The following is an 8,433-nucleotide window of genomic DNA, read 5'->3' on the forward strand; positions in this document are numbered from 1 at the left end:
CTTTTGGTGACGAGACTTTTCTTGCAAAATTTCGTGCTTGACGTCACTTCCGATCAGGAGTTATCTCTCTTTTAGTGACTTTTTGAAGGGCCTTGTTGTCCACACATCTCCTCCGTTAGTTTTGAAGCTAGAGTGTTGAAATTTCTACACAAGATAGAGTAAACATTTTAGAAGATTTGTGGGGGATTCGATTTTACCGGAGGCGATTTGCCTAAACGCTCGCCTGGACCTGAAAAAATGGATGCCAAAATTTTTCGCCGATTTCGGCGATTTTTGACCTTTGATCTCCAATATCTTTTTTCTTGCAAATATTTTGTTAAGACATGTAGACACAAGTTGTGCACATTTACGAGATCTTTTCGAAAATATCAAGATTTAGGGGCTAGCCCCTTCAATTAGGGATCTAGAAGGGCTCAAAGTCTAGATCAAATATCTCAAAAATCGTTAATATTTTGGTATAAGTCAAAGAACAAAAAATGTTCATCTCAACAATCCAAATCTATTCATATAAAAATTTAGGTCATATGTTACGTAATAAGGGATTTTAAGGGCCAAAACCATAATTTTTTTACCCCTTGTATCTCGAAAACGACAAATATTTTGAAAAGCAATAAAGAACAAAAGTTGTTCAGAATGATGATCTGAACAATATGCATATTTCGTTTTTACCCTATGTGGCCCCGTTAGGGAGCTACAGTTTGGCCCCTAAAAATTACTTCTAGAAATAACTCCAGAACGGTAAAGAATTTCTAAATACTTGTTGAACAAAAAATGTTTGAAATGTCATGACCTTTCTTACGATATCAAGCAAAAGGGGCTGACCCTTTAAATTAGGGGCCCAGAAGGGTCCAAAGGTTTATGAGAATATCTCAGAAACTATTCATATTTTGTAATAAGTCATTGAAGCGGAAATGTTCATCTAAACGAGCTTGTTCTTATCAAATCAAAAAGTAGGTCATATGTTACGTAATAAGGGATTTTAAGGGCCAACATCATAAATAATTGACGCCTCATATCTTGAAAACGACAAATATTTTGAAAAGCATTATTGAACAAAAGTTGTTCAGAATGATAATCTAAACAATATGTACATTTCGTTTTTTCCCTATGTGGCCCCGTTAGGGAGCTACAGTTTGGCCCCTAAATATTTCTTGTAGAGATAACTCGAGAACGGTAAAGAATTTCTAAATACTTGTTGAGCAAAAAATGTTTAAAATGACAAGGCCTTTCTTACGATATCAAGCAAAACGGGCTGGCCCTTTCAATTAGGGGTTCAGAAGGGTCCAAATGTTTTTGAGAATATCTCAGAAACTATTAATATTTTATAATAAGTTGTAGAAGCGGAAATGTTCATCTCAACGAGCTTGATCTTATCAAATCAAAAAGTAGGTCATATGTTACGTAATTAGAGATTTTAAGGGCCAAAATCGTAAATATTTGACGCCTCATATCTTTAAAACGACATATTTTTTGAAAAGCATTATTGAACAAAAGTTGTTCAATGTGTCATAACCTATCGATCAATATCAAAAAATGGATCTGTGGGTCTCATGGCTCGCCTGTAGAGTCGATTTTTGTTGATATCAGTCGATTTCAAAAACTTGTAACTGGTAAATATTTTGTAAGGACATATTGAACAAAAGTTGTTCAGTTTATCGAGATCTATCGATTGATATCAAGAAATAGGCCTATGGTCCTAATGGGTCGCCTGTAGAGTCGATTTTTTGTCGATATCGGTCGATCTCAATAACTTTTTACAGGTAAATATTTTGTAAAGACATATAGAACTAAAGTTGTTGAGTCTATAGAGGGCTAACAAATGACATCAAGAAATAGGCCCGCGGGCCTTATGGCTCGCCTGGAGAGTCGAATTTCAAACGAATTTCACCGCAACTTTGCTTCAGAAGCTTATGATATGAAAAATTGATTATATCTAAAGTGTCTTAAAGTCGGAAATTAAATTGGGACTCATTTGTCTTTTTTTGTTTTTTGTTTTTTTTTAACTCCGAGTGCATCAACAAATCGGACGGAAGACCTACTCGTTGCTCGCAACGAGATCGTGTCTAATTATTATTATTATTATTATTTTTTTTTTTCCCTTTCGTCTCCTAAACCGTTGGATGGATTTTCCTGAAACTTTCACAGGTTATAGACAACGATGGTACCTCGAGGCATTATTTTCATTTTTTCAAAATTCACTTCCGTTCGTCAGATACGTCCGATTTTCCGGTTTTTGAAAGAAACTTTGTCCGGGGGTAAACTTGAAAACCACAAAAGATAATCGAATGAAACTTTCAGGGATGACAGATCTATCTTCTCTATGGTGCATGCACGTAATATTTTTTGTCGCCGTCACTTCCGGTCGTCACCGAAAGTGATTAAATAAATCATCAATTTCAAACTTTTTTCTTTCAAATTGAAACCTATATCGTTTTACTAGGTCTAGTTCTAATTCTCAAAAAATGTTGATCCCACCGGAAGTTGAATCTCCAACTTCCGGTTATATCAAAGAAAGACTATTAATTCTCTCATTTTTCAGTGCCATAAATCTTGGTCATGAAACCAGTTAATGAGTTGAGTTTTACATATATTATAGTCATTATAAATGTCTAGAGTAACTTTAAATATTTTTTTAAAATTCACTTCCGGTCGGCAAATACGGCTTATTAGCTGTTTTCGTTGTACAGCGTTTTTCTCAGAAACGGTTAAAGATACAGTCATCAAATTTTCAGAGTTAATAGATCTTACTTTGTAGGCGTGCAGTAGGGGGTTTAAAATGTCGGCTGTCACTTCCGGTCGTCACCGGAAGTGATTAAATTAATCATCAATTTCAAACTTTTTTCTTTCAAATTGAAACCTATATCAGTTTACTAGATCTCGTTCTAATTATCAAAAAATGTTGACCCCACCGGAAGTTGAATCTCCAACTTCCGGTTATATCAAAGAAAGACTATTCAGTCTCTCATTTTTCAGTGCCATAAATCTCGGTCATTAAACAAGTTAATGATTTGAATTTTACATATGTTATAGACACTATACATGTCTAGAGTATACTTAAATATTTTTGTAAAATTCACTTCCGGTCGTGAGATATGGGGTGGACATATTCACATAAGTATTAAATAAATCATCAATTTCAAACTTTTTTCTTTCAAATTGAAACCTATATCGTTTTACTAGGTCTAGTTCTAATTCTCAAAAAATGTTGATCCCACCGGAAGTTGAATCTCCAACTTCCGGTTATATCAAAGAAAGACTATTCATTCCCTCATTTTTCAGTGCCATAAATCTCGGTCATAAAACAAGTTAAGGATTTGAATTTTACATATGTTATAGACACTATAAATGTCTAGAGTATATTTAAATATTTTTGTAAAATTCACTTCCGGTCGTGAGATATGAGGTGGACATGTTCAAACCTTGTTTTTTCAGTTTCTCAATAATGAATATAGATAGACGCTTGAAACTTGTAGAGTTGATCAACTAACATTAGTCCATTGTACACATACATTCAATTTTTTCGTCCGTCACTTCCGGTCTATACCGGAAGTATTTGAAAAAATGTCGATTTTCCAATTTCTTCGAGTGATTTCTCAGAGATGGCAGGATATATTTGGTTGAATTTTTCAGGAATAATGTCTTATGAAATTACCTTGCTATAAATATTTTTGTTTTTACAAAATTCACTTCCGGTCGGAAAATATGACCGATTTTCTGTTTCTCAAAAGGAATTTTGCTCAGGATGTTTCTTGGAAAAGGTAAAATATAGGTTCATCAAATATTCAGGGATGATCAATCTCCGTTTGTAAGCGTGCAGCAGGGGGTTGAACATGTCGACCGTCACTTCCTGTCGTCACCGGAAGTGATGGAAAGAATCACAAATTTCAAACTTTTTCCTTTAAATTGAAACTTATACTAGTTTATTAAGTCTCTTTCAAAGTGTCAAAAGAATATTGACTCTGTCGGTAGTCAAAACGACTACTTCCGGTTTCTTGATAAAATATCTTTTTACTTTTCGTCTCTTTGTCCCCATAAATCTCGGTTATATTTGAAGTCTTTCCGGTCGGTAGTAACCTACTACTTTTTCTTTCTTTAGTCTACTTCTTTTTGTTGAGAAGTCTTTCAAATAGAGACGTGAAATTTTCAGGGAATATAGACAGTAAAGAGTCGCTGTCATTTATAGGAAAACGCATCTGAATAGTGCTTCCGGTCGTCACCGAAAGTTACGAGAAAGGAGTAAAAAATTCGAAAATACATTTCTCATTCATTGTTAAGGCAGATTTTCAAATATATTTAAATGGTTTTCGTAGGAACAGAAAGCTCTTTACCGGAAGTGGTCGAACGGAAGACCTACTCATTACTAGTAATGAGTGTCTAGTTATTATTATTATTCTTTTTCTCCGGTACTTTTTTGTCCGGTAGTGTTCTCAGAAACTACAAAAGGGATCGATATGAAACTTTCCAGGATGATAGTATAGCGTTTGTAGATGTGCATAGTGATAGTCATTTTGTTTGCACGTGCATGCACGCGCGCGCACGTGCATTGCAATTTGGGTACAAAAAATGGAAAATCAGAATATTGAAGGAAGCGATATAAAACCTAAATAGGATGATAGTATATCATTTGTACATATGAAAAATAATAGATGCGCGTGCACGCGCATTACAAAATTTGTACGCTAACTTTGGAATCAGTCTAACGTTTTTGTTGTTCATTGAAATGGCTTGAAATTCATATCATAGGTAGATATTGAGACCCTTAACTGATTTAAATGGTCAAAATTACCAATTTGCACGCGCATGCACGTGCGCTTCATTTTGATTGGATAATGCTAAAACGTTTGTAACTATCTTATTTATGAAGCGAATGAGATGATATTCACAGCATATGTAGACAATATGTGTATCTATATTTTGGTGTAACAAAAAATGACAACGCACACGCGCATGCGCGTGCAACGTTTTTTAAATGTTCAATTTTTAAAGGACGATAACGTTATTGTTTTTCATCAAATTCTATTCATATTAGGGGTTTAGATGTATCTTGGTACTCCTTACAAATTGCTGTGGTTAGAATTACTGCTCAGCACGTGCATGCACGTGTGCTGATTTCTGATTGGACGATTTTAAAATCGCTATAACTTCCTTATATTTGGTGGAAACGTTATGAAATTCATACTGTGGGTATATGATACAAATGCCTGTTGAACGACATCAACAAAAAATCGGAATCATACACGCGTGCGCGTGTATGCACGTGCAACGCTTTCTTTCATTTCTTGGTACTGAAATGACCATATTGAACGTACTACATATAATTAAAGGCTAAAATAAAATGATTTTTTCCTATAGATTCACAAGGACATCACTTTTTAATTGGGGGAGGTTTGGGGAACATCTGTAACGGTCCCCGTTACAATTAGAACTAGTTTTTTTTTTTTTCCCTTTCGTCTCCGAGACCGTTGGATGGATTTTCCTGAAACTTTCACAGATTAAAGAGAAGGATGGTACCTCGAGGAAATTTTTTCATTTTTTCAAAATTCACTTCCGGTCGCAAGATATGTCCAATTTCCGTCTTTTTACAAGACATCTTGTCCAGCGTTTTTCTCAGAAACGGTAAAAGATAGAGTCACCAAATATTCAGAGTTAATAGATCTCACTTTGTAGGCGTGCAGTAGGGGATTAAGAATATCGGCCGTCACTTCCGGTCGTCACCGGAAGTGATTAAAGGAAACATGAATTTCAAATTTTTTCTTTGAAATTAAAACCTACTTCGGTTTACTATATCTCGTTCTAATTCTCAAAAAATGTTGACCCCACCGGAAGTTGAATCTCCAACTTCCGGTTATATCAAAGAAAGCCTATTCATTCTCTCATTTTTCAGTGCCATAAATCTCGGTCATGAAACTAGATAATGAGTTTAGTTTTACATATGTTATAGTCACTATAAATGTCTAGAGTAACGTCAAATATTTTTGCAAAATTCACTTCCGGTCGGCAAATACGGCTTATTAGCTGTTTTCGTTGTCCAGCGTTTTTCTCAGAAATGGTAAAAGATAGAGTCACCAAATTTTTAGAGTTAAAAGATCTCACTTTGTAGGAGTGCAGTCGGGGGATAAGAATGTCGGCCGTCACTTCCGGTCGTCACCGGAAGTGATTAATGAATCATAAATTTCAAACATTTTTCTTTCAAATTGAAACCTATATCGGTTTACTAGGTCTCGTTCTAATTCCTAAAAAATGTTGACCCCACCGGAAGTTGAATCTCCAACTTCCGGTTATATCAAAGAAAGACTATTCATTCCCTCATTTTTCAGTGCCATAAATCTCGGTCATAAAACAAGTTAAGGATTTGAATTTTACATATGTTATAGACACTATAAATGTCTAGAGTATATTTAAATATTTTTGTAAAATTCACTTCCGGTCGTGAGATATGAGGTGGACATGTTCAAACCTTGTTTTTTCAGTTTCTCAATAATGAATATAGATAGACGCTTGAAACTTGTAGAGTTGATCAACTAACATTAATTAGTCCATTGTACACATACATTCAATTTTTTTGTCCGTCACTTCCGGTCTATACCGGAAGTGTTTAAAAAAATGTCGGTTTTCCGATTTCTTCGAGTGATTAGATGACTCGATATATTTTCTTGACATTTTCAGGAATACTGTCTTATGAAATGACCTTGCTATAATTATTTTTGTTTTTACAAAATTCACTTCTGGTCGGAAAATATGGCCGATTTTCTGTTTCTCAAAAGAAATTTTCTCCAGCATTTTTCTTGGAAAAGGTAAAATATAGGTTCATCAAATATTCAGAGATAATCAATCTCCGTTTATAAGCGTGCAGTAGGGGGTTGAACATGTCGACCGTCACTTCCTGTCGTCACCGGAAGTGATGGAAAGAATCGCAAATTTCAAACTTTTTCTTTTAAATTGAAACCTATACTGGTTTATTAACTCTCTTTCAAAGTGTCAAAAGAATATTGAGTCTGTCGGTAGTGAAAACAACTACTTCCGGTTTCTTGATAAAATACCTTTTTACTTTTCGTCTCTTTGTCCCCATACATCTCGCTTATATTTGAAGTCTTTCATATGATTTTCACATGTCTTTATAAAAGTACCAACTTCTAAAGTTTTGATAATTTTGTTTTTCAAAATTGACTTCCGGTCGGTAGTAACCTACTTTTTCTTTCTCTAGTCTACTTCTTTTTGTTGAGAACTCTTTCAGATAGAGACGTGAAATTTTCAGAGAATATACACAGTAAAGAGTCGCTGTCATTTATAGGAAAACGCATCTGAATAGTACTTCCGGTCGTCACCGGAAGTTACGAGAAAGGAGTAAAAAATTCGATAATACATTTCTCATTGATTGTTAATGCACATTTTCTGATACATTTAAATGGTTTTCGTAGGAATAGAAAGCTCTTTACCGGAAGTGGTCTAACGGAAGACCTACTTATTACTAGTAATGAGTTTCTAGTTATTATTCTTTTTTTTTTCATTGAAGATTTTTCAGAGATGGCTGGATGGATTTTCTTGAAATTAGAGAATATAAATACCTCTAGATAATTTTTTCATTTTTTTGAAATTCACTTCCGTTCGTCAGATATGTCGGATTTCCGGTTTTTTCAAAAATATTTTGTCCGCGCGAGATCTCAGAAACGGTAAAAGATTAAGATACCAAACTTACAGGAGTGATAGACCTTAAGGAGTAGGCGAGCCGAATTGGGTTAAGCACGTCCGCTGTCACTTCCGGTCGCTACGGGAAGCAAATTTAAAAAATGGATTTTTGAATTGTTTTGCTTTTTAATGTTTTTCTTTGATAAAGGTAAGATCAATATAGACTCTTTATAGAATGCTGAATATGATATTTGTTTTTAAATTGATCAAACCAAACTCTAGATATTCGTAGTTTTAATTTTGAAGCAAGGTCCTCGCTAGCCTAATGGTTAGCGTGGTGGATTTCCATGCGGGCGACCCGGGTTCAATCCCCCAGATTACTCGAATATTTTTTTCCCACTTTTTAACAAATTAAGAATTTAAGGTTATCTACTGGACACAGAAAGAACGGAAGACCTTCTTTTTGCCACGGCAACAAGTTTCTAGTTATCATTATTATTTTTCCCCCTCGATTTCTCAGAGATGGCTGGATGGATTTTCTTGAAGTTTTCAGGGATGATAGAGAATGAAAATATCTCGGAGATTTTTTTTCATTTTTTTTAAATTCACTTCCGGTCGGCAAATACGGCTTATTAGCTGTTTTCGTTGTCCAGCGTTTTTCTCAGAAGCGGTAAAAGATAGAGTCACCAAATTTTCAGAGTTGATAGATCTCACTTTGTAGGCGTGCAGTTGGGGGTTCAGAATGTCGGTTGTCACTTCCGGTCGTCACCGGAAGTGATAAAATTAATCGAAAAATTAAAGTTCTAG

Source organism: Ostrea edulis, chromosome 7 (genome assembly GCF_947568905.1).
Source record: "Ostrea edulis chromosome 7, xbOstEdul1.1, whole genome shotgun sequence".
NCBI lineage: Eukaryota > Metazoa > Mollusca > Bivalvia > Ostreida > Ostreidae > Ostrea > Ostrea edulis.